Source organism: Balaenoptera musculus, chromosome 6 (assembly GCF_009873245.2).
Source record: "Balaenoptera musculus isolate JJ_BM4_2016_0621 chromosome 6, mBalMus1.pri.v3, whole genome shotgun sequence".
Classification (NCBI taxonomy): Eukaryota; Metazoa; Chordata; class Mammalia; order Artiodactyla; family Balaenopteridae; genus Balaenoptera; species Balaenoptera musculus.
In genome coordinates, this window is record NC_045790.1 from 109965411 (window position 1) to 109993041 (window position 27631).

At 48.7% G+C, this 27631-nt stretch overlaps 1 protein-coding gene across 1 annotated transcript in view; it reads right to left on the reverse strand.

Moving 5' to 3' along the window:
* Nucleotides 1–27631, reverse strand: part of TOR1A (torsin family 1 member A) — a 53224-nt gene that overhangs the window by 1482 nt on the left and 24111 nt on the right. The window lies entirely within an intron of this gene.

The following is a 27631-nucleotide window of genomic DNA, read 5'->3' on the forward strand; positions in this document are numbered from 1 at the left end:
CTCCTGCCTGATAACAGTTTGTTTTTTTGTTCCCTTAAACTCCTTATTACTGAGATCTGTTCAAGGACTAGCATTGTGGCCACGCTTAGATCACAAAATGGCTTAGGCCAAAAACGGCTTCTCTTACGTCAAAAAACTATACCTGGTTCTTTTCCTCCGGGCACCCCCTACCTTATCTGCTTACAGCCTGGCCTGTGCCCTAAAGCAGCAGAGACCAAGGAAAGACCTGGCCAGAGGGCAAAGACACTTGCTGTGAACTCTGGAGCCAGACTCAGCTGGCATCAAACCCCAGAGCCAGCCCTCAGTGGCAGCTGTGTGGCTTTGGGCAAGCAGCTTCCCTCTCTGAACCCACTTCTTCAACTGTAAAATGCAGCCGACAGTCAGTCGCTCCCCACAGCAGCTGTGGGAACTAGGAGGAGTCATGTCTAATTATTAGGCACTGGGCACATAGTCGGCCCTCCATCTGCAGAAGCTCTGAGCCTCAAAGCGGGAATAATGATGCCTACCTAGCAGGGTTGCCAGGAGGGAGACTCTTGGGAACCCTCCGCCGCTGAGGCTGGGGGCAGTGGGTTGGGGGTGGGGGACGTGAGGTGAGGGATGGCTTCCTGTCCATTTATACGTGCCAAGCCTTCCTTTATCTGGACAAAAGATGAGCTTGTAAACCGACACCCATGTCTCCGGAGCATGGGGCTGCCGGCCTGGGTTGTCCCAGCCCCATGAGATAAATGGTAGGTCACGATCACGGACAAACATAGAAGGCATTGGATGTCCTGAAACGTGTTTTATCTCTGACACTAGATTGGGAGGGACTGTGCTGGCTCGCTCCGTGCCGATGTTTTTGTCTGAGAACAGACAACTCCCGCCTCCCTTGCCCCCAACTCAGGGGAACCACTGCAGGGGGCTGTCTTCCTTGTCAAAAAGCTCAGTGACGGGGCTGGGATCTCTGCACCAGCCCCAGAATCGTGGACCAGAGACAACCGAGAGGGGACGCTTGTGTTCATCCCTCCTTAGACCAGGGGGCGTGCTCTGCTCTGTTTGGTCTTCTAAAACAGCAAAATAGAAACCTCACCAGCAGAGGCTGGGAAAACCAGTATGGGCAAAGAGCAGATGATTACCTACTGTTACCCGCAGCGGAAAATAAGAGGGACTTTGTAGGGAGGACCTTCTGACCCGTGTGTGTGACTTTGTGGTAGGAATCTTTTCTTCATCGTCTGCTGAAATGAACCAGCTAAGCCAGGGCCCCGTAAGGATAACAAACCCTTCTCTGATCTTCTGCCAAGAATTTCCCTAAAGCCTTCCTCACTCAGTGGAGCTGCCCTTGTTGTTTTTGGTGGAGATGATGATAGTGGTGTTACTTTTCTCTGAGCTCCGGGGTTACGTTCTTTGCATGTAAAATGGGATCGGTGCCCCCATCCCTGCCCCGCCTTGCAGGGGGTGGGGGGACAGGGTCGGGGATGGGAGTGCTCACCGTGGGCCTGGCCCCAAGGCCCCCAGAAAATACACTGGTGCCTGCACAAAAATGACGGCAAGAGAGGGAATCCCCTGGTGGTCCAGTGGTTAGGACTCCGAGCTTTCACTGCTTAAGGCTCTGGTTCAATCCCTGGTTAGGGAACTAAGATCCCTCAAGCCAAGAGGTGTGGCCAAATAAAAAAAAAAAAAAAGAGGGCAAGAGAAGGCCCTGAGACCACCCCTGGAGGAGGCCTCCTGGACGTTGGAAATGTTTTATGTCTTGACCCGGGTGATAGTTACACAGGTGGATAGATACATAAAAATTCACCGAGCTGTATAATCAAAATGTGTTACTATACTGTATTAAAAAAAAACCCACAAAAGTTCTCCCGTCCCAATTCTACAACCCTGAGCAGAGAGCAGCTGCCCTGTCTGAGCCTTCTCCCAGCTCGCCCTCTTCGGCATTTCCTGAGGATCTGCACGCTGTTTAATTGTCTGTGACTTCAGAGGAGGCTTAGAGAGAGGAGGAAGTTGCTCCACCTCGGCCACTGGTTCCTGACCTCAGTGAATACTGCTGGGGCTTTCTCCAGCCAGGGATGAGGAAACGCAGTGATAAAAATCACTGTCACTGAAGTGACCTTTTAGGTCAGATTTGTGTGGTAGTCATCACCACGGCATCAAGCCTCCTCAGAGAAGCAATGTTTGCGAAATGTGGTATGTGGTCTATGGGAGAGGCAAATGGAGATGAGTGAGTGCTTTCTGATGGCTCTGCAGCCCCTCCTGGGTCAGAGGTCCACCAGGTGGGAACCCTGGGCTCCCCTTGGGATGAGCAATTCAAGGAAGGACTGTTGTTTTTGTCTGCCACCTCACCTCTCCTTTCTACCTTCCTGTGGGAAATCACAACCTTCCTTTCCTTTCCTTGCACCCCGATTGCCTGTAACCCTGGTGGGGCAGCCAGACGACTCCATCTTCTCAGTGTGGGGCAGCCATGTGACACAGACCAGCCAATCACAATGTTCCTGGCATCTGGGCACTGCGATTGGTCCAAGCAGAGCCAATCAGAGACCTTCCCTGGGAGTTTATATTCTGACACTGATGGAGAAATCCCTCTAGGCTCCAAGACGGGACCCTGGCCTGGTGTTGGCCTGAAGCAGTGTGCAGCCATTCCCTCTCCCCGAATAGAGGAGGTTGTATTCTCAAGGAAACAAAGAGGCCCCAATCTCTGACTCACCCAGGCCTAGGAGTCTAGGCATTTCCTTTTTAGCTTCAACAAAACATCAGTCAAATCACATCCCTCCTCTGCTCCAAACTCTGCAGTGGCTCCCATCTCACTCAGAGCAAAAGCCAAAGTTTGGACCATGGCTCATGGCCCTATCCCATCTGGTCCCCATCTGGTTCTCTCTGAAGTCCTCTTCTCCTTCCTCCCCTCATTCATTCAGCCCAGTCACACTGCCCTCCTTGCTGGTCCTCAAACATGCCAGACACTGTCCTTTCTCTGATCCTTCTGCCTGGAATTCTCTTCCCCCAGCCATCCACTGGGTTGACAACTTATCTTCAAGTCTTTACTCAAATCACAGCTTCCTGATGCAGCCCACCCTGATCACCTTAAATCAGTTCTGCATCCTGTCCCCACCCCCAGCACTCCTGATGCGGCTTCCCTGCCTTCACTTTCTCTTTTCTTTCCATAGCACATATCACTCAATGACACATCATATAATTTATTTAGTATCCTTACTAATACCTGGCTTTCTGGGGCAGGGGTCTCTTTGGTTTACTGATGAACCACAAGCATTGGTCCCATGCCTGACATAGAGACACAGCTGTAATTTGTTGAATTGAATTGAATTGAACTGAATTAAGCTTATTTGATTTGGATTTCTTTTTTTTGTAACACAAAGAGTCTAGCCCAAGATAAGTAAAAAGCTCCAGAGTTTGGTTCTGCATTCCGACTGCTGCCTGCCTACTTCTTGGAATTCCCCTGGGGCAGGCTCGCTGTCTCTCCTGCCTGACGAGCGGAGAGCCAGGGAAGAGGACTATGTGTCTCTGAGTGGCACTGGCTGCCGGGCAGGCTGGGACCAGAACAAGGTAACTGGGGCATTGCCCCAGGGTACCTGCCTTTGATAACCATTCAGTTAGGACTGGAAAAGAAGGCATGATTTTAAATTTGGTTAGTTTGCATGTTAACAGCACAAACACTCACCCAGCAGTGTAGAAACACAGAAGCTGACATTTATGGACAAGGATAAATGGTTAAGACTGGAAGCTGCCCATCAGTGAACCAGGCTGATTTGGGGCTTCTTGCCAAGCTGTCTGCCTGGGCTCCCAAGCCCAGCCTGACCCTGAAACCCATTCCTGAGACAGCCAAGACTCCCTTCAGGGATGATGCCATCCCACTAAGAACAGCAGTCACGTGGGGTGATGGCCCCAGGGTCATTGGGGCATTGCCCTTATACCCAACACTGGCCTAATCACAGATGCCATGGTATTCAATCCTGAGGAGGGATGACTATTAGACCCATTTTAGAGATGTGGAGCCTGGGGGGAATTCCCTGGCGGTCGAGTGGTTAGGTCTCCGCGCTTCCATTGCAAGGGGTGTGGGTTCGATCCCTGGTCGGGGAACTAAGATTCCACGTGCCATGTGGCAAGGCCAAAAAAAAAAAAAAAAACTTAAAAAAAAAAAAGGAATGACATACTGATACCAGCTACATGTGGATGAACCTGAAAAACATCAAGCTAAGAGAAAGAAGCCATTCACAAAAATCCACCTATTGTATGATTCTATTATATGAAATGTCCAGAATAGGCAAATCCATAGAAACAGAAAGCAGATTGATGGTGGCCAGGGTGTAGGTGGAAGGGGGAATGGGAGTGATGGCTTGAGGCATACAGGGTTTCCTTTGGGGAAGATGAAAAAGTTTTAGAGAGGATTGGTGGTGATGTTTGCCCAACAATATGAATGTACTTGATGCCACTGAACTGTACACTTTAAGATGGCTAGTTTTACGTTAAAAAGAAAAAGAAAAGCCAGGGCAGCTGTCTCATTCACGGCTATATTTACACACCTAACGTGGTGTCTGCATAAAGCTGTGCTGGGTAAATATTTGTCAAAAGTTGGACCACCTGAATGTGCGCATGAGATGCTGGCGAACTCTGGGGCTAGCTGTGGTGCCCGTCCTCTCCTCCCTTCTCAGGGCAGAGAAACACCCTTCTGGCTGTTCCAAGCTCTGACTAAGCGTGGCCCTTGATGGAGCCCATCTGCTTGCTGCTCCTCGGCCTCCGGGTCTCAGATCCTGTTACTGATGAGCAGAGCTGCGGTCAGGCAGGACTATTTCCTGGATGCAGTTTGGGGACGTGACACAAACAACAGGAGAGGCAGATGGGGGAGGAGGGAGAGGAGAAATGTTTGTCTCAGCACAAATCCCTGCCAAGGCATTTCCAGGGAAGCGGCAGTCACCCCAAGTGTGACTCTAGGCAGAGGCTCCAGGATCAGCGAGGAACAAGACCCTCCCCTGCCCGGGCTGTCCGTGCATCAAGCGGCACATGCAACCTCGCTCTCACACGCACGCCACCCACTGATGCTGTTTTCCGGTGTCCTGCTCTCAGACACATCAGGAACCCATTTCCTAGGAGGCCCTTGGAAGGGAGCTTTTGCATTCCTGGGATCGTGTTCAGCGTGGGATGGCTCAGGGGACAGCTGGCGGAGGTTTTCAAAGGCAAGAACAACGGGAACCCCTCCCACTTCTTCAGCAGCCTCCAGGACCCAAAACTGCCTCTACTCCACAAAAAACACCACCCCCTTTCCCTCGCTGCCTTTGTCACCAAGACAGTATTTTACGACTGCAGGTTTTTAAACTAATCATCCAAATACACCAGATGCCGAAAGGGGGCGAAGTGGGAACTTCTTCCGTTAGCTCTGATGCAAGGGTCGGCTCTGCAACTCCCTGTTGGTCCATCTCAACTAGAACCCTGCCAGTCTGGGGAACTCACTACCTTCCAATAATAATAACAATAGCAATAACAGCAATGGCAGCAGCTGTTATGCACTAGATACCTCCTAGGAGCCAGGCTCCCTTTACATGCTGTACCTGTAAACTTGCCTTGTTTAATCTTTAGCATCTCACCCTGTATTAGGGAGCATTATCAGGCCCATTTCCTAGATGGGATAATTGGCTCAGGACTACGAATGACCTTCTCTAAGGTCACGGATCTGGGCAGAGGTGGAGCTGCTCGAAGACAGAGCCCATGCCTTCGCCCCCAGGCAGAGCTGAGGTTTGAACTGAAGCCAGCCATTCCCTTCTTGCACAACTCTCGTTGTTTAAAATTCCTACCTTATGCTGGATCTGCCCTCTGGGGCCACAGAGAATACTCGAGTTCCCTTGTTTTCCCCACTGCCTTTCAGAAATTGGAGGACACGCAGTGTCCACGCCAAATCCCCTCTTCCAGGTGAAACAACTGCTGCCCTGTCAGCTCATCCTTGGAGCCCATGTTTTCCAGCCGCCGTGACCCAGTTCGGAAAGGTCCCTCTTAGAGGGGCCATCACCCCGTGTGCCGCTGAGCCAGCTCAGACCAGAGTGGGAAATTCACCCCTCACTGCTATAAACACAGGAAGCACCGTGACTCCAAGTAGGTCTGGCTGCACAGTTTGCGGGGCCCAGTGCAAAATGACAACGCAAAGCCCCTTGATCAGAAGTTATTACGAATTTCGATACAGCCGTGAATGAGACGGCCACCCTTTTTAACATAAATGAGACAGCTTTTCTTTTTAACGTAAAACTAGCCATCTTAAAGTGTACAATTCAGTGGCATCAAGTACATTCATATTGTCGTGCAACCGTCACCACCAACCCTCTCTAAAACTTTTTCATCTTCCCCAAAGGAAACCCTGTATGCATCAAACTTTAAGAGCATTAAACTGAGCCTGTGTGACTGCATGAAGCTGGCCCTGATTCTGAGCTCAGGGTGACTTAGCGTGGGCTGAGGGAAGAAGGCATGTCCTCATAAAAACCAGAGAAAGGATAACATCAGAACTTGATAGGGCCTTTCAGGGTGCCAACATCTCATGATAAATAACGTGAACAATAATAGCAGCTAGCATTGTTTAGCACTTCCCCTGAGCCAGGCATCATGATTACTTTTTAATAATAGCACTTATATGACATTTACCATGTGCCCGGGAAATATTAAACTTATTTAAAATTCATAACAAAAAATTCATAACAACCTGTTGAGGTAGGTACTGTTATTCCCATTTTACAGATGAGAAAATTGAGGTATGGAGCATCTGAGTAACTTACCCTAAGAGCTAATGAGAGGGACTTCTCTGGTGGCGCAGTGGATAAGACTCTGTGCTCCCAATACAGGGGGCCCAGGTTCGATCCCTGGTCAGGGAACTAGATCCCACATGCATGCCATAGCTAAGAGTTCACAAGCCACAACTAAGGAGCCCTGGAGCCGCAACTAAGGAGCCCTCCTGCGGCAACTAAGATGCGGCACAACCAAAATTAATTAAATAAATAAATAAAATAATTTTTAAAAAAGAGCTAATGAGAGGTCTCACAACAATCTTTTGGGGTAATTACTCATAACACCATGACCTCCAATTATCATAGAGGATTCCTGAGGTTCAGGGGCCAAAAAACAACCATAGTAATGAGAACACAAGTGGAGGATTCAAATCCAGAACCACACAGTTGCAGAGCTCCTGCTCTAAGCCCCTTTGTAGTCCAGCCTCTATCAAAGACAGAGGTAACATGTCTGTAGTGTGTTGAATAGTGTCCCCACAAAAGATGCGTCCGAGTCCTAACCCACAGCACCTGTGAATGTGAACTTACTTGGAAATAGGGTCTGTATTAGTCAGGGTTTTCCAGAGAAAAACAAAATCAAAAACAGAATCAATCAAATCCTATTGATTTGATTGAGAGAGAGATTATATGACTATATAGATACAATCTATCTATATATAATCTATAGAGAGAGAGATTGTCTATCTATCTATCCATCTAGAGGGATTTTTTTTTTTATGAGAAATTAGTTCATGTGATTATAGAGGCTGAGAAGTCCCACGACCTGCCATCTGCAAGCTGGAGACTCGGGAAAGCGGGTGGTGTAATTCAGTCCAAGCCCAAAGGCCTGAGAACCAGGGGAGTCAATGGTGAAAATCTCAGTCCAAGGGCTGGGGGAGATTAGTGAGGCAGTGAGGCAGGAAAAAAGGGGTGAATTCCTCCTTCCTCTGTCTTTGATTCTATTCAGGCCCTGAGGATTGGATGAAGCCCACCTACGCAGCGGAGGGTGTCCTACTTTACTGAGTCCACTGATTCAAATGCTAATCTCATCCGGAAACAGTGTCACAGATCCACTCAGAAATAATGTTTAATCTGGGCACCCAGTGGCTAGCCAAATTGACACATAAAATTAAGACATACAGGGTCTTTGCAGATGTAATTAAGTCAAGGATCTTGAAATGAGATCAGCTCGGATTTGAGGTGAACTCTGAATCCAATGGCTGGTGTCCTTATAAGAGAACAGAGAGGGAGATTCAGACTCAGAGGGAAAGGCCAGTCTCTGCGTCTCTGGTGGACGCAGAGATTGTAGTGGTGTGGCCACAAGCCAAGGAACGCCAAGGGCTGCCAGCGACACCAGAAGCTGGGAGAGAGGCCTGGAAGAGATTCCCCCAGGGGGAACCAACCCTGCCGACACCTGGATTTCAGACCTCTGGCTTCCAGAACTATGAGAGAATAAAATTCTGTTGTTTAAGCCACCCAGTTGGTGGTAATTTGCCACAGAAGCCCCAGGAAACTAATAAAATGCCTTTCTGTGTTTTTTTTTTTTTTTATTAATTAATTAATTTATTTATTTATTTTTATTTTTTTCTGTGTTGGGTCTTCGTTTCTGTGCGAGGGCTTTCTCTAGTTGTGGCAAGCGGGGGCCACTCTTCATCGCGGTGCGCGGGCCTCTCACTATCGCGGCCTCTCTTGTTGCGGAGCACAGGCTCCAGACGCGCAGGCTCAGTAGTTGTGGCTCACAGGCCCAGCTGCTCCGCGGCATGTGGGATCTTCCCAGACCAGGGCTCGAACCCGTGTCCCCTGCATTGGCAGGCGGATTCTCAACCACTGCACCACCAGGGAAGCCCCCTTTCTGTGTTTTTAAAAGTGTTTGCATGTCCACAGGACACGTGTAACTGCTGGTTGGATCTCCAGAGAGTGCTTACTTCATATAATCCAGCCAAAAACTAAAGATTTATTTAACTGATACTGCCAACCTGAAAATAAATCTACGGACACCTTCCTGGACCCCCAGAGACCCAAGGACTGTGGATGAGAAGTGCTGTCCCGGTTCAATGCCTTGTTTACAGACAAGGAGCCAGAGAGGGGAGGTGGCTTCCTCCCCTTATGGTTAAAGAAGAGTGAGAAAGGTCCAAGGTCACCACAAGTGCAAGCCACATATGTAATTAAAATTTTTCTAGTAGCTGTGTTAAAAAAAATAAAATGAAACAATGAAATTAATTTCAACAATTCTTTTTTTTTTTAGCACCTTTAATTATTATTTATTTATTTATTTAATTTTTTTGGCTGTGTTGGATCTTCGTTTCTGTGCGAGGGCTTCCTCTAGTTGTGGCAAGCGGGGGTCACTCTTCATTGCGGTGCGCGGGCCTCTCACTATCGTGGCCTCTCCTGTTGCGGAGCACAGGCTCCAGACGTGCAGGCTCAGTAGTTGTGGCTCACAGGCCTAGTTGCTCCGCGGCATGTGGGATCTTCCCAGACCAGGGCTCGAACCCGTGTCCCCTGCATTAGCAGGCAGATTCTCAACCACTGCGCCACCAGGGAAGCCCTCAACAATTCTTTGAGTTCCCTGAGGACACTAACAAAAAACCAGAAACTTGGTGACTTAACAGAAATTTATTCTCTTACGGTTCTGGAGGCTAGAAATCTGAAACCAAGGTGTCAGCAGGGCTGCGCTCCCCACCACAGCCTCAAGGAGAGAATCTGCTCCTTGCCTCTTCCAGCTTCTGGTGGCTGCTGGCATTCCTTGGCTTGTGGCAGCATCACTCCGGGTTCTGCCTTCACGACCACGACCGCACTGCCTTCTCCTCCTCTTCTGTGTGTCTATGTCACACCTCCCTCTTTCTCCCACTTAGGAGGATACATGTGATTACATTTAGGGTTTACCTGGATAATCCAGGATAATCTCCTCATCTCAAGATCTTTAACTGAATCACAGTTGCAAAGAAAGACACCTTTTCCATTACGGTAACATTTACAAGCTCCAGGGGTTAGGACTTGATATCTTTGGGGGACATTGTTCAGTCTACTATAATAATATATTTTACTTAACCCACTAGATCCAAAATATCATCATTTTACCATCATTAATATTCTAAAATTATTAATTAGATATTTAACTTTTTTTTCATATTAGGTCTGCAAAATCAGGTGTGAATTCTACATTCATGGCACATCTCAATTTGGAGCTCCACATTTCAGGAGCTCAAGGACCATATCTGGCTTGAGACTGCCATATGGACAGTGCAGCTCTACATAAAGTGTTCTAGAACTTGTCTTTCTGGTTTTTTATTTCTTTAAGGCACGTGGTACAAAGGTCACAGATGTGATTAGAATCTCAGGTGAAACTTGAGCCTTTCAGTTCAGACCCGAAGACCTGTGAATCAAGCTGTCGAAGCTGCCTGTGAGGTATGTGCCCAAATCTGGGGATGATTTCAAGCAAGGCTGGACTTAAAATTTAACTCTGAAAACCCCAATTTATTACCAAGAGAACAGCAAAAATCCACTTCCCATCTGTGATAATGCCAACCCACGGGTTGAGTTTTAGTTTGAAAAGCGCTGATTTTCTGTGACCACTTCGTATGTTAAATCCTCTTATCCTACTTTTGGAGAAAGTAAAACTGAGGCCTGGAGATGCCAAGTAACCTGTCACCAGGGCTCAGCGGCTGAGGATCAGGAAGGAGCACAGGTCTGAGCCAGTGCTGGTCACTGTTGGGCACCACTGCTTCCTCTCTGAGCACCATACTTCCCCTCTCCAAGCCTCGCTTTCCCCATCTCTAAAATGGGCGTGAGAACAGACCTTCCTCCGAGGATTACTGAGGTAATCCAGGTAGCATGTAGCATTGTGACTGGCATTAAATATAAACTGTCACTGCTGCTGGTGGTGTTCATATTGGTTTATTCAACTGAGCCAGTCTAATTCCAGAGGCAGAGCCCAGGGGCTGGGGATGTGTGTGTGAAGGGCCACCGGCTCTCCAGTTGTCAGTCCAGTGGGGGTCGAGACCGGTATTGAACTAATTACCTTACAACAGGATAAGAACCAGGTATAATGATGTGTGTGTACCAGGTGAAGAAGAAAACAGGTGGTCGGGGTGGGGAAGCCTTGGGGGTTTGCTGGATTGCCCAGGAACCTGATTGACTGGTTGGAAGCCAGGGGGTGCACTTGACAAGCCCAGAATGCGGGCCTTCACTGAGCCCCTGCAAGGGGTCCTTCCCACCTCCCCTCCACACACACACACACACACACACACACACACAGGTAGACACACCTCCCCCAGGGAGGCAGTCCCAGGCAATTCCTGAGGTAGGGCCACCATGGCCATAGCTGATTGGACGGCAGAGAGCACCTGACCACAGGCAGCCAATGGGAAGCTAGTCAACAGCCAATGAAATCCACAGCGGGGGTAGCTCCGCTCAAACAGGTGCGTCCCAGGTGTGAACAGAAGATACCAAGAGAGATGGAAAGGTGGGCATGGTGCAGGAGCCCAGACCACTGAGAGGAGTCTGAGCTCAGCGCCCGAGGAGTGGGATGCAAGCAGCAGGAACAGATCAAAGAACGTTGACAACCAGGCCCCTCCATGAATCTGCTTCGGGTCCTGTCCGGCCCTGGGATCCTCACCTGTGTTTCCGTGTCCCGCCTGAGAAGTTCCCCTTGTACCGCAGCACCTTCACCATAAGTCCCTCTATCCCAGAATCCTCAGTGCGGCTCTGCCTTAGCAACAAGAAAACAACCTACCACCAACCCGAGCTAGTTAGCGCTGGTCGGCCACCTGCTTTACTGGGCGCCGGTGTCCATGGGAAGCCAAGGCCCCCCAGAAGGCCATTTCAGATCCCGCTTGTCCTCTGGGTATAGTAGGGTAAGACGACATTTTCTATGTAAGCCTCTCACTGCTTCCCTGCCCCCAACCCGACCCTAACTCCTCCACCGTGAAGGCCTCCTTGCTCTCACCTCGTCCCAAGAGTCAGATCCTCCCTAACACGGAAGAGCACAGAACTGACCCAGACCAGCCTCTCGCAGCCAGCAGCCCCCTCCTCACTGCGTTTTTCCTGCCAGGTCATTCTCTGGGCAAGATTCTGGCCATGTGGACCCATCAAAGGCCACTAGGGCCACTAGGGCTCAACAGTGTGTCACTGTTGAGCATGTTGGCGGCAGCAGCTGAGAGGTGAGACCGACCAGCCCTGTGGGAGGGGGTGAGATCCCGGGGATGAACAGACAAAATTTGGCTCCAAGATAAGAGTAAGACCTGGCAAAGAGAGCAGGCTCCTGCCTCCCGGACAGGGCAGCTGAGAGGCAGAGCTTCAGCTTGGGCTGGGAACACAAGCAGGGCAGTGAACTAAGTGATAAAATAATTATCATTATAGAACAAGATTAACAATAATAAGAGCTAACTTTATTTTTTTTATTTTTTAATTTTATTTTTTTATACAGCAGGTTCTTATTAGTTATCTATTTTATATACATCAGTGTATACATGTCAATCCCAATCGCCCAATTCATCACACCACCATCCCCACCCCCGCTGCTTTCCCCCCTTGGTGTCCATACGTTTGTTCTCTACATTTGTGTCTCAATTTCTGCCCTGCAAACTGGTTCATCTGTACCATTTTTCTAGGCTCCACATACATGCGTTAATGTACGATATTTGTTTTTCTCTTTCTGACTTACTTCACTCTGTAGGACAGTCTCTAGATCCATCCACGAATAAGAGCTAACTTTAGCTGCCAGATACTGTGCCCAATATTAGTCCACTGTCTTCCTTGTCCCCATTTTAGAGGTGAGGAAGTTGAGGTTCAGAGGAGTGAAGTGACTTGATCAATTTCCACGCTAAACCACAGTGATATATATACATCACTGCACTGGTGTATGTGAAAAAGACTCTTCAGAGAGCCCAGGGGGGAGGAAAAGACTTGGCTGAGAAGGGGCTGATACCCACACGAAGCTGATCTTCCACGGGCCCAGCTGGATGCTCTGACCTTCCCCGCAATCTCCAGTTTCCAATCTGGACTGTGTGTCTCAGAACTGCAGGCAGGTAGCATGTGTGCTGTTATCGACTGCTCAGCCCAGAGCACTGAGGGGTGGTGTTCCAGAAGCTTCTGAGTTTGGAGCCAGGAAAGGACCAGCAATGTCCTTTGCTGCCCCCACTCCCATTGTCCCTGCACAACCTGCAGCCAGGGACCCAGGCAGCTCCATTTTAACCACCTTGGGAAGCCCTGCCCCTCCTGTCTCATGATGAGCGATCCCCTCCAGCCCTGGGAACGACACAGTTTTGGCCACAGTTTTGGCGCTAAGGGAAAAAGTGCAGCTTCCTCCTGGCCAGAGGCCATTCTGCACCCAGTTGTCTGTCATTCCCCAGCTGTGTACGGAGCTGGTGAAAATGCTGGCCCGTGACCAGAATGCCAGACCAGCCCTCATGGGAACCAGGGACACGTAAAGCCCAAGAACAGTCTTTTTTTTTTTTGGCTGTGCCATGTGGCTTGTGAGATCTTAGTTCCCTGACCCAGGATTGAACCTGGGCCCTCGGCCGTGAGAGTGTGGAGTCCTAACCACTGGACCACCGGTGAATTCCCAAGAACAGTCTTTTTTTTTTTTTTTTTTTTTAATTTATATTTTTGGCCGTGCCGCAAGGCTTGTGGGATCTTAGTTCCCCGAACAGGGATTGAACCCGTGTCCCCTGAATTGGAAGCACGGAGTCTTAACCACTGGACCGCCAGGGAAGTCCCCCCAAGAACAGTCATTTCCAAAGGTTGCAGAATTAAAGAGGGAGACCAGTGTGCCCAGCAGAGGTGCCTTGCTCCCTCATTCATTCATTCATTCATTCGTCCATTCAACCCCTGAACCCTGAGTGCTTGAGTGTGCCAGGCACTGTGCCAGGTGCTGGGGACACAGGGGTCATGTCAGAGGCTCCCCAACATTGGGAGGGGTTTGGGGCTCTCTGCAAGGCAGACGTTCGACCCGGTGACCTCTCTCCAACCCAGGCCTGGAGTTCCTCTGAGCCAGCCTCGGCCCCTCCTCCTGCCTCTTACCCTGGCCCCAGACGCCTCTGCCTGAGCTCACAGGCGATGACTTCAGTGATGTCACACCGGAGGCCCTGGCCGGCCTGCAATACCGGGGGCTTCGGGCTCCGGCTTTCTGGCTCTATCCTCCCCCTTCTCCAGCATGACTCAGGCGGGGACAGGATCTGGAATGTGGTAAGGCTCTCCATTTTTACGCAATTGTTTTGTTCACTCAAACCACAGGCCTTGTAGGGGAGGCCCCCTCCCCTGTCTCGCAACCCAGTGACTGTCAGGGTTCAGACACTGGGTAAATAAAGAGCCTCTCCTCTGCTGGGGGTCAAGGCCAGTCCTCAGGAAAGTGCCACAGTGGAGGAAAGCCTCCACTCCAGAGACACGCTCTGCCCGGCTCTGTGGGGACTTCCTCCCTCCCTCCTTCCTCCTCCTCCCCCTCTCTTCTCCCCCTCCCTTCTCCTTTTCCTCTTCCGCAGCCAGCAAAGTGATCTCAAATCCAACCCATTAGCAGTGGGACATAGGATTTTTCCTAAGGGTAGCTGTATTTCTGAAAAAGAAAACCTGAATAGATGAATAGATCATTCACTCATTCATTCTCCATTCATTCATGGAGTGGCAGTAGGATTATTAAGAGCATGGGTTTGGGAGTCATCCTGTAGGTGTGTCCAGCTCCACTGCTTGCTGCCTTTGCAATCATGGACCACTGGCATCCCCATCGTGCCTCCATTCCCTTATCTGGGGGGTGGTGAGGACTCAGGAGATGGTGCAGGCAGGGTGCCCGGTGCAAGGTGATGATTAGTCTTGGTGCTGAGCACAGAGGGAGCTGGCACTTCCCTGAGGGCACTAGGAGCCTTTGGGAAGTCTCAGGCAGGTTGGTGACTGCTCAGGTCCCTGGCTGCTGGGGAGGAGGGGGTGCCAGAGGAGAGGGGACAAGTGAGAAGGCAGGTGCTATTGCCCGGATGAGAGGTGACAGGGCCTGAGAAAGATATGGCACAAGGACTGGTACGCCTCAGCGATAGGCTGGCTGTTAGGTGTTAGAGACAGAATGTCAGCAGAAGTCAGAAGAGTGGTTACCTCTGTGTGCAGCGGGTGTATTGACTGTGATGGGACATAAGGGAATTCCCTGGGTGCTGAGAAATTTCTGTGTCTCCATCTGGGTGGTAGTTAAAAAATTTTTTAACTTAGGGATGTCTACATAGGTTAAAATTTTTTTTCTTTTTGAGCTGTCACTTAAAATTTGTGTATTTTACTTAGGTAAATTGTACCTCAATAAAAAAAATAAAGGGAATCCCTTGGTGGTCCAGTGGTTAGGACTCAGCGCTTTCACTGCTGGGGCCTGGGTTCAATCCCTGGTTGGGGAACTAAGATCCCGCAAGCTGCGTGGTGCGACCAAAAAAAAAAAAAATTTTTTTTTTTTTAAATAAAAATACAGAATAAAATCCCAATGCCCAGGTCTCTGACTTGAATAGCTGAGTAGATGGGGATGTCATTTACTGACATGGGAAGCCTGGAAGAAACGCTGACTTGAGAGAAAAGATCAAGAATTCGGTTTTGTATTTAACCGATTGCTGGACATTTAAGTTGTTCTCAATGCTTTCCCTGGTATAAACAATGCCAAGATGAATGTCGGTGTCCATTCAGGTAAATTCCTACAAGTGGGATTTCTGGATCCAAGTGTACAAGCATGTCTTTAAGACTTTTGACTCACATTGTCAGTAAGGCTTTATCAATCTGCGTTCCCTCCCACATTCATTCATTTGTTCATTCATTCCTTCGCTGAGCGCCATCTCTGTGCCAGGCCCTGTCCTGGGTACTAGGGACACAGTGGCAAACCAGACAGGGAGATTGCTGCCACCCGCTTCCTGGAGCGCCCAGTCTGGGGTGGGGGGCAATGTAGGAAGAGGGACCCTCTTGTTCAGAGGGGTCTATTCAACCCCAAAGGGGTGAAACACTTGCCCAGAACGCTGGCCTGAAACCAGCTATTTTTAGTGATATTTTTTTTCCTCTGTAGTCAGAGAAAGATATATTAGACAGCCAAAGTGACCAGAGCTCTAGAGGAAAAGCACTCCAGAGGGGGAAAAGCATTCCAGAAAAGGGCACAGAATGTGCGAAGGTCCTGCGCTGAGGAGTGCAGGGCAGGGCTGCAGGGCCAGGCAGGAGGTTAGAGCTTCATCCCAAGAGCGATGGGAACCACAGGAGAATTGCTTTTTTTAATAAATTTATTTATTTTATTTATTTACTTTTAGCTACGTTGGGTCTTTGTTGCTGCGCGCGGGCTTTCTCTAGTTGCGGCGAGCGGGGGCTACTCTTCGTTGCGGTGCGCAGGCTTCTCATTGCCATGGCTTCTCTTGTTGCAGAGCACAGGCTCTAGGCACGTGGGCTTCAGTAGTTGTGGCACGCGGGCTCAGTAGTTGTGGCACACGGTCTTAGCTGCTCCGCGGCATGTGGGATCTTCCCGGACCAGGGATTGAACCCGTGTCCCCTGCATTGACAGGAGGATTCTTTTTTTAAAATTTATTTTTATTTATTTATTTATTTATTTATGGCTATGTTGGGTCTTCGTTTCTGCGCGAGGACTTTCTCTAGTTGCGGCAAGCGGGGGCCACTCTTCATCGCGGTGCGCGGGCCTCTCACTATCCTGGCCTCTCTTGTTGCGGAGCACAGGCTCCAGACGCGCAGGCTCAGTAGTTGTGGCTCACGGGCCTAGCTGCTCCGCGGCATGTGGGATCTTCCCAGACCAGGGCTCGAACCCGTGTCCCCTGCATTGGCAGGCAGATTCTCAACCACTGCGCCACCAGGGAAGCCCGACAGGAGGATTCTTAACCACTGCACCACCAGGGAAGTCCCTGTGTTTATTTTTGATTGTTCGTATTTTCTAATTTTCTTCATGCACGTGTACTGTTTCTGTAATTTAAAAATATATTAATATATCTAAATAATATATATTTAGATTTATAATACATTATATAATATATATTATATATTTTAAAATATGTATTTAAATATCCACGCACATATTACGGATGCTTTTTATTTTATTAAAAAAAAAACTCTGCAGTCCAAAAAGTGCTGGGTGGCGGCCCAAGGCTCCCCACCCGCCTCGGTTAGACCCTTCACTCGGTTGCTCAGGGCCTTTCAAAGCCTGTGCGAGGTCTGAGGTGGGGGAGAGGTGCCCACCAGAGAAATCAGAAACCCCGCGGGGAGGGCGCCCCGAGCCGTGCGCCCCCCGCCCCCCCTCCCCCCACCGGCCGTGAGCTCGGGTTTCTCCCCAGAGCCGCCGTCTGGCTGGTTGTGCGTGGCCTTTTCTCTCCGCTTTGGCGTCCCACCTGCGCTCCCCTTGCGATCTCCCCGACTGGGACCCCCTAGCGCGGCCGGATGCCGCCCATCGCATAGGTGTTGATGCGCGCGCACACGCGGAGCCTCTGGCGGCTGAGGTGAGTTCCCCAACCCGGGGGCCTCCCGCTGCAGCCGAGCCGGCTCAGCGGGAACTCGGAGCGCGATTTGGAGCAAGGTGGGCGCCAGGACAGGGCCCGGGATGGGACGGGAGGGAGGCGCGGGGTCAGCAAAGCCAGCCGGAGAGCAGGTGCTTCAGCGAATAGGCGCTCAGAGTCGGTGAGACGTGGGTTCCAATTCTGACTCCTCCGGGCTCAAGTAGGTGGACGCGGGCGAGGTGTTCCAGGTCCCAGACCTCGCTTGTCTCATCTACCGAACCGGGGCGAGGGCAGCTCAGCCCTCTGACAGTGACATCACCTGCCATCTCTCCTCTGGGAATGTGGGCAGTAGCCCCTGCCCGGCTGTTCTGAGGACCGGATGATTGCTGTTGGCGTGTGCTTCCCTCAGGAGCCTGGCCCGTTCACCTTCTCACATGGATTAGCAATTTCCATTCATTTTGGTTCAATTCAAAGTCTGGCTTCCAATGACAACCAAATCCACGGCTTAATCCTTCATTAGTTCTTGAATTAAAAACAACAAACGAACAAACAAACAAAAAACCCTGAAGGACATTATTGAGATAATTGGGGAAATTTGAATGTGGACCAAATGACAGATAACACAGTGTTGAAATTAAATTGAGTAAGATGATGGTATTGTGGTTTTACAGGCATTGTCCTTAACCTTAGGAGACACTTGATGAAGAGTTTAGGGCTGGAGTTTAATGATGGCTGCAAAGTGCTTTCAGATGGGTCAGTGAAAAAAGAGAAAGAGGGGCTTCCCTGGTGGCGCAGTGGTTGAGAATCTGCCTGCCAATGCAGGGGACACGGGTTCGAGCCCTGGTCTGGGAAGATCCCACATGCCGCAGAGCAATTAAGCCCGTGAGCCACAATTGCTGAGCCTGCGCGTCTGGAGCCTGTGCTGCGCAACAGGAGAGGCCGCGATAGTGAGAGGCCCGCGCACCGCGATGAGGAGTGGCCCCTGCTCGCCGCAACTAGAGAAAGCCCTCCTACAGAAGCGAAGACCCAACACAGCCATAAATAAATAAATAAATAAAATTAAAATTAAAAAAAAAAAAAAGAGAAAGAGGAGGCCAATGGGAGAGCATTCACACTTGCTGGATCCAGGTGAGCAAATGTGGGCATTCATCGTAGTATTCTTTCTACTTATCTGAAAGTTTAAAACAGTTTTTTTTTTTCCAAACTGAAATGCTATCAACTTTCTAAGAAAGAGGGTCTTGCTTTCTTGTTGCATTAGGAGAAGTGTTGGGAACTTTCTCCCTCTTCTCTCTCTTCCTCCGTATCGCTCCAAGGGTCCCCGACTAAGGTGTGCTGTTGTGTGTCAAACAGATGTTTTGGGCCAGCCAGGGAGCCTCACCACTCTTCTTAATGCTGTTCCTAGGGAGAAGTGCTACTAGCACACTTTCAGAACCCCTGTCCCCATCCTTGCTGGGCTGGTACATCCTGGACATTAGTCCCGAATCATGTCAGTTTGGCCATTGCAGCCACACCCCCAAGCAGAGGCCCTTTGACCAGAACAATAAATAACTCCACCTAATTTGGACTTCACCAAACCAACTTCGTTTAGTCTAGAGTCATGCTTCTCAATATATGGGACAACAGTCACACACAGCCTTTAAAAGAATGGCATAGCCATAGGACATGACAAAAACTGGTTAGATCCCACATGCTGTGGAGCAATTAAGCCCGTGAGCCACAACTCCTGAGCCTGAGCTCTAGAGCCCACGAGCCACAACTACTGAGCCCACGTGCCACAATTACTGAAGCCCGTGGGCCTAAGAGCCTGTGCTCCACAACAGGAGAAGCCATCGCAACAAAGAGTAGCCCCCATTCAACGCAACTTAGAGAAAGCCCGTGCGCAGCAACGAAGACCCAGTGCAACCAAAACAAAACAAAACCGATTAGAACCAGCTAGATCCAAGATGGCGGAAGATTTGACTTCCAGTGGACCTTGAGCCTCGTTATATACTCATTGTAATGCGTTAGCATCTGCTAAGTGACACACCCACTAGCACCATGACAGTTCCAAGGCCAACCATCAAAGATCAAAAGTGGGCAATGGCCCATACTGGAAATCTCCACCCTTTCCCCAAAATAATTGGAATAATCCTCCCACTCATTAGCCTATGAAATTACCCAGCCCATAAAAACTAACCACGCCATATTTCAGAGCCTCTCGCTTTCTGAGATGGCCCACGCTCTGTCTGTGGAGAGTGTTTCTCTCTTAATAAGTCCACTTCTTACCTATCACTTTGTCTCACTGAATTCTTTCTGTGAGGAGACATCAAGAACCTGAGCTTCATCAAGTCCTGAAACCAGGTGTGTGATCTCAATTTAAAGACTGTGGGTTCAAGTCCCAATCTGGGTTTAGGCACTTGGCTTCAAGTCCCTATCTGAGGCGCATGGTTTCACTTTGAGACTCTGAAAATGACAAAATTCCCCTAAAACACACACACATTTTAGATGTCATGTCAAGGAGCTGACAAGCTGTGATGGCCACCAAGCTCTGATGTCCATCCACTGGCCCTAGAATTAAAATGTGAATGGGCTAGACAGAAACAGGAAACAACCTAAATGTCCATCAACCGGCAAATGGAGTGACAAAATGTGACATATCCTTATAATGGAATACCATTCAGCAATAAAAATGAGGTAGCTACAGATACATGCTATGACATGGATGAACCTCAAAAATATGCTCAGGAAAAGAACCCGGACACAAGAGACCACATATTGTATGGTCTATTTATATGAAATGTCCAGAAAAGGCAAAGCTACAGACAGAAAGAAGATTAGTGGTTTCCTGGGGCAAGGATAGGAACTAACATTCAATGTGCACAAGGGTTCATATTGGGATGATGAAATGTTTGAAAACTGATTTATGGTGATGGTTGCATAACTTGGTAAATTTACTAAAAAACACTCAATTGCACACATGAAAAGTGTGAGCAATCCGGTACGCAAATATGCCTCAATAATGTTGTTTTTGAATGTCACTGGGCTGGAACATACTGACCAATGGTTTTGGGGTTTCAGACACACAGGGCCCCATCATTCTTACTTGCGTGATCTTATCCCTGCCTTCATCTCCTTTGCCCTCTAGTCCTCACCACATATTTTTCTGCCCCAACTGGGCTGTACATCCTCAGGGGAGGGAGGGGCAGTGTGTGTCTTGCTCACACTGCATCCCAGGGCCTGCTCTAGGAAGCTGCTCTCTAAATATTTGTCTAATGAGTGAAAGAAGGAAGGGATGGTGTCATCCTCTCCTTGGGAAAGTGGCAGGGTTCCTAGAAGCTCCTTTTTTTTTTTTTTAATTTTTAGTTTCTTTTTTAAACAATTCAGTCTTGTTTCTTCTTCTTTTTTTTTTTTTTAATTTTCAGTTTTTGGCCACGCCATGCAACATGTGGGATCTTAGTTCCCTGACCAGGGATCGAACCCGCGCCCCCTGCATTGGAAGCAAGGAGTCTTAACCACTGGACCTCCAGGGAAGTCCCTCTAGCTGCTCCTTTTATATGGTCATCAAATATCTCACCACTATCCTTTCCCATGGCTGGGTACGTGGGAATATCTTTACCCCTCAGGAGAGCATTAAATTCTGTTCATCATGTTGCGGTTTGAAACCTTGTCTTTGTTCCCTGGAATTGCTTACTTTAGAGTGATTTGGGCATTAGGGTCTAATGCTTCTACCATTTACCAAAGGCTTACTATGTGCCGGGGGCTTCACGTGTGTAATCGCATCCAACCCTTGCAACAGTCCTGTGGGCCAGGTGTTATTATTTCCCCTAGTTTGCAGATCAGAAAACTGAGGCCCAGAAAGGTTAAGGCAGTCACCCAAGGTAACACAGCTGGTCAGAAGCAGTGTCAGGAAGTGAACTCAGGGCCTTCAAAGTCCAGGCACTTGAAACTAAACATACCTCTGGGTCGTTCAATGGAATGGTATCAGTCAGACGCGGGGGTGGGAACTGGAGTTTCCCTGAACCCCTTGTTGACATCTGTTTTAAGGCCTAAGAACTGCATCTTGGGTAACTTTAAGGACTAGAAAATAGATACTTTATCAACCCCAGTGAATGGTTTGCTACTTCAAATTGGGGTCCTTTTGTTACCTGGATGCTGTTTTTTTTACCTCTACCTGTCTCTCATGTCCTCAAATAAATTCTCTGCCTCTGCTTCTCTGGCAAAATTTCTTCCTTGTTTCAAGTTGCTCGGGTGAGCCTGTTTCTCCATTTCTAATCCTGCGTGCTCGCCCCATCTAGTGGTAAGACTTGGGAATTACACTATCCTCCCTCTGAGAAGCCGCAGGGCGAGGCAAGGTTTGGAGGAATGAATGCCTTGAGCCCTTCTGTCCAGGACAAAAATAGCAACAGTCTTCAGGTTACCAGAAGCCAGGTTCTCCAGATGCGTTCTAGCTACCTCTCTGGAGGCCACCTTAACTCTTTTATTTAATTATAAACTATTTAATCAAAAGAAACAGTATAACACCCCAGATTTAATAGATGTTACATTTTGCTGTATTTCCTTCAGCTCTCTTTAATAAAAGTATCTTTAATAAAAGTAGAGCTCTAATCCCATCCCTTTGGCCTTCCTCCCCAAAAGTCATCTCCATGCCAGAACTGAAGTGTATCAATTCCTTGTTATGTTTTGTTTTTATTTTAACTACACATGTTATGTATCCGCATACAATGTGCATTTTAAAAATATATTTATTTATTTATTTAGGCTGCTCCAGGTCTTAGTTGTGGCACACGGGATCTTTGTTGTGGCATGCATGTGGGATCTAGTTCCCCGACCAGGGATCGAACCTGGGCCCCCTGCATTGGGAGCGACGAGTCTTACCCACTGGACCACTAGGGAAGTCCCACAATGTGCGTTTAAAATATGTGAACAGAAGGAATTCCCTGGCAGTTCAGTGGTTAGGACTCCGTGCTTCCATTGCCAGGGCTCAGGTTCAGGGAACCAAGATCCTGCAAGCCGTGTGGCATGGCCAAAAAACAAAACAAAACAAAAAATATGTAAACACATAAATGGTATACTGTACATCTCCTTTGGCTACTTTTTCTTTTTCACTCAGCTCTGGTTCGTGAGACTTATTGACATTGATACACATAGTTCTAGTGTATCCATTTTTATTTCTGCATAATATTCCATTTTAGGACTAAACAATGGTTTGTTTATCCATTCCTCTGGTGATGGAAAATTAGCTTTGATTCCAATTTTTAATACTACAAATAGCACCTCAACAAACATCCTTGAATGTGTCTCCTTGTGTACATGGGTCCCTCTAGGAGTGGGCTTTGCCATGAATGGGTTACAGGTGGGCAGACGGAAAGAGCCAGAGGCAGCCAGGGCCCTGGGCTCAGTCACCTTGTCCAGTAGCCCGTCCACTAACACCAGTGCACTATACCCATACTTTCATTTTCTTCATGCATCATAATGTGATAAAGGCTTGAAGATGGAATTCCTGGGTCACAGGGCATGTACATCTTCAACTTTGCCAGGTATTGCCAAATTGGTCTTGTCTTCAATGTCACTTTAAGTGACATCAGGGGGCTCTTGTTCCCCCAAAAGATCTGGGTGACTGCCATTTCCTGGGTATGTAGCTTAGGACTGGAGCACGTGCAACCATCTATTTACGTCACAGATATTTATTGACATCTGCTGTGCCATGAGTAATAACATCCCTGTCTCTGACCCAGGAAGCTCATGTCTTTGATAGCCTCTGTGAAACTGGCAGGCTAACTTGTGAGCTTGCAAGCAGGGCAAAACCTGAGACACTTCACCATTCTTCACGAGACAATTCCCTTTCCCACCATGCACAAAGCACTATCACAAGCCTGAAGGGCTCAAAGAGAAGGGTCCCCTTGGCCTGTTTTGAAGGGTATGATGGTTAATTTTATCCACCAGCTTGACTGGGTCATGGGGTGCCCATATATTTGGTTAAGTGTTATATCTGGGTGTGTCTGCGAGGGTGTTTCTGGATGAGATCAACATTTTTTTTTACTTTTTTAAATTTAGCCACACCGTGAAGCTTGAGGGGTCTTAGTCTCATGACCAGGGATCAAACTTGGGCCCCGGCAGTGAAAGCGCTGAGTCCTAACCACTAGACCGGCAGGGAATTCCCAAGATCAACATTTAAATTGGTAAACTGAGTAAAGCAGATTGCCCTTCCCAATATGGGTGGGTCTCATGCAATCCACTGAAGGTCTGAATAGAATAAAAGGCTGAGTAGGAAAGAAATCTCTCTCTGCCTCACTGATTTCAAGGTGTGACATTGGACTTCTCCTGCCCTAGAACTCAGACTCAGACTGGAGCTATACCTTTAGTTCTTCTGGCTTTAGATGTCTCAGCCTCCATAATCATGTGAGCCAATTCCTTACAATAAATCTCTCTCTCTCTCTCTCTCTCTCTCTAAATATATATATCCATACATATATTATACATCCTATTGGTCCATTTCTCCGGAGAACCCTGAGTACTACAAGGGGCTCACAGTTAAGAAAGGAACTTCGCAACACACCCTGTTTTTTTTTCTTAATAGCATTTATTACCATCTGGTGATCACAGCAGTGTTTTTGGTTTTTTGTGGTTTTTTTGGCTGTGTTGGGTCTTCGTTGCTGCAAGCAGACTTTCTCTAGTTGCAGTGAGCGGGGCTACTCTTTGTTGCAGCACGCGGGCTTCTCATTGTGGTGGCTTTTCTTGTTGCAGAGTACAGGTTCTAGGCTTGCGGGCTTCAGTAGTTGTGGCATGCGGGCTCAGTAGTTGTGGCACACGGGCTCAGTAGTTGTGGCGCACGGGCTTAGTTGCTCCGCGGCATGTGGGATCTTCCCAGACTAGGGCTCGAACCCATGTCCCCTGCATTGGCAGGCAGATTCTTAACCACTGCGCCACCAGGGAAGCCCTGTACACTTTAAATGTGTGCATTCTGCTGTATGTCAAACTTACCTTAATAAAGCTGTTTGAAGGCATATGTAATATTCTATAGCCATTAGGATTTCATAGAAATAAAGTGTATATCCCTGTATAAACGATAACAAGAAGAACACCAAATACCATGTGCCCCAGCAGAGCCCCTGTGTATAAAATAGACACTGATAAGACTTAGATGAGAACAGGTCTTCAGGCTGACAGTTGGCTTTTTATTTCTATTTATTTATTTATTTATTTATTTATTTTTGGCTGTGTTGGGTCTTCGTTGCTGTGCACGGGCTTTCCCTAGTTGCAGCGAGCGGGGGCTACTCTTTGTTGTGGTGTGCGGGTTTGTCATTGCAGTGGCTTCTCTTGTTGTGGAGCACAGGCTCTAGGCGCATGGGCTTCAGTAGTTGCAGCACACGGGCTCAGCAGTTGTGGTGCACAGGCTTAGTTGCTCCATGGCCTGTGGGATCTTCCCCAGACCAGGGACTGGACCCGTGTCCCCTGCATTGGCAGGCGGATTCTTAACCACTGTGCCACCAGGGAAGTCTGACAGTTGGTTTTTTATATAATCTAGGGGTTTGAACTTCTGTTGTCGTTTTTTTCTGGAGGTCACAGAGGTAGTGAGAGCAGGATTTGAACCCATGTCTCTGAGTCCTCAGACCAGCAGCTCACCAGTACCCTCTAGTGCTTCCCTCGGTGCGAGTAGGTCTCTCCAGCCTTGAGCAGTTTCCCACTCTACCAGCGTGGTCACACCTCTCCTTACAGTCAACTCCAAAACGTCCCTGGAAACAGGTGTGGACCAGGGGGCGCTGTCTCTGGTCCTGAAAATCTCTGCCCACCTCGAACCAAAGGGCAGAGCCCTATCTGCAGCTCCCTTCCAAGACTTTCCTGGTTGCTCTTTCAAGTTATGATGGCCTTAAGGAGTCAAGTTGGTGGTTTTGAATGTTTTTTATTAAAAATTTAAACACTGTAGGTGATGTTCCAAGAGAGAAATGATAGAAAGAGTAAAGGGGAAGGGGATAATGTAGGGACAAGAGGATGGGTGGGAGGTGAGGTGACCAGCCTTCCAGGGGCAGTGATGCGAGATGGCAGCTACCATGGGCTTGGACAATTTTTGAAAACAAAATGTGGATATAAATACCCAGAAGCACTCCCTTTTGTAAGATTTATAACAAAAATTAATATGAATGGAGTTAATAGTTCTAATGGAGTGGTCACCCCGGAGCCAAATCAGTGTTAGCAAAATGGCAGAATTCATGTAGCATCAAACTTGTCCAAAGAGAGCTTCAGCTCCTTATGTTGTGTAAAGAAAATATGAAACTCCCTCAGCTGCCTGAAGGACGGTATTACGGCACTTAATAAAAAAGATAAACCACAGGCTCTCCACCTCCTGCCTCCCAATCAGACTTCTTCATCTTCCACAGCAGCGAATTTTCTAGGTATGTCTTGCAGACCTCAGAGTACTGGAAGTTCCCATTCAAAGGCAATTTCTCTTAAGATATTCTAAATGAACTAGTTTTTATCTTAAGATACTCACTGATACTGGAAATAGATAAGTTGTTTTACACTCTTTAAAACTTTCTTAAAAGAGGGGGAATGGGGCACAATACAGTGTCAGGATCATTATGTAGTTGGGGGCACTTGCGGGGGCCCATTTATATCCATTCCTGGGGCTCAGATATGTTTGGGTTGTCCACAGAGCTCTTTGTGAGGGGTTTTGAGACCCTCAACTCTTGTGGTCATCTTCCCACCCTCCATAAATTCCAGTGGCCAACTTCAAGATAAGTGACCAAATGACAAATCAGGAAATAGTCACATTTTCAAGGAAACAAAATGTCATTTGAGTATGTACAATAGCGCAAACTGGGCGGGTTACCCAGGCACAACACCCTTGCCCATGGCTGGTTGATACAAGGTCAAGATACCCGAGCCAGGTTGGGCCCATCAGCTTCCCTCTCCATGAGGGCAGTGCCAGAGCAACAGGGCCCCAGAGCTCCTGCCACTGAGGCCTCCACACCCCACCTCTGGGATCCTCTCTCCCAAGTCGGGGTCACTCAGCGTTTTTTACATTTCCACGGGCCACCCTGGGTTCTTCTAAGAAGCCCTGGAGAAGCCCAAGCCAGTCAGTGTCGGTCTATTGTTTGGAAGCAAAGAACCTCAACTGATAAAACAGCTGGTAACAGAGAGGGGGAGACAGGCCGCAGAAGCTCAGGGAAGTGCAGGGATTTGGACTTGATTTACTGAACCCACATGGAGGACGCTGCAGGAGGCACCTCCTTCCCCGATCTCCATCTTCCAGGAGAGGGGAGCCCCAGAGCCCGCAGTGACAACACAGAGAAGCAAGTGTCACCCAGACTCCCCTCGGGACCACATGCCCCCCAAGGGGAAGAGCTCCAGGACTCTGAGAAGCTGAGGCCAAGACCCCCTCCGCCACCAGCACCAGGATATGGCTGAGTCCTAACAAAACTGGAAAGTCAAAAGCAGTTGCAAATGTCAACATCTTGCCTCAGAGACTCCCAGGCTTTTCTGTGAAGAATCGTCTGGAAAAATCTCCTACAGCATCCAAAGGGCCAGGACCTCTGGAGAGTTAAGTTCAGACACGGATTCTATGGACGCTAAACCACATCGTGGTTTGATTCCATTTTTCCCGGTCTTTGCTAGAGAAAAAGTGGGATGAGGACAGTTGCACAGAGGGCACTGGGGGCATCCGGAGGACTTGGCAGCGCTGGAACTCCAGACCCTCAGAAATGGCTCCACAGCTGTGCCTGCCCCACAGAGCAAAGTTCTGCATCCCCGCCCCCCCCAACCCCCGGCCTGAGGCTCCTCCCCATCCTCCCTTCAGCCTCAGCACAGCCCTGCTGGATCTCAGTAGGAAAGAGGAGCCACCTCCAGAAGGAACTGTGGGAATCCGCTATTTTAGATAATCAGGCAATCTAGGGGGAGGTGAGAGCTATAGATTTTGAAGGTTATCTGACCAAGGAGGGCAGGCAGAACTGGGGACGGTGGGGACACACTGGAGACTCTGCATTGGGGGGCCAGCTCGGGAGACCTGGCGGCCGGGGGTCGGGCAGCTTTGTGGGCTGATTAATGCAAACCTGGACCGAACACAGGCCCTGTCACGTGACATCAAAGGGCATAAGTAGGGTAGGAGCCCCAGACTGCAGGATGCATACCCTGGGTACCACAGACTTTGCAAGGAGTGCTAAGCATGAATCATGGAAAGGGAATCAATTTCTAGGTCCTCAACTTCCACTGCACTCTCTCCTAAAATTGATCTGCCTCCGTTTCTCAACCTGCCCTTCTCTCACTGTACAGAAGGAAGAGCCAGCTTTCGGCCACCCCATCTCTGATACCAGACAAGAAACTGAAGCTGCAGGTATCAACGAAGCCTCCTTCAACCAAGGACCCCGCCACTGACGTACTGATTACTTATCAAAAAATTTAAAACATTCATCTTCATGCTATGTTGGCAATTGTGGCTTAATGATTATTACAAGGATGACTCAAGCAAGAAGAAAAATTTCAATATTCAGAGGG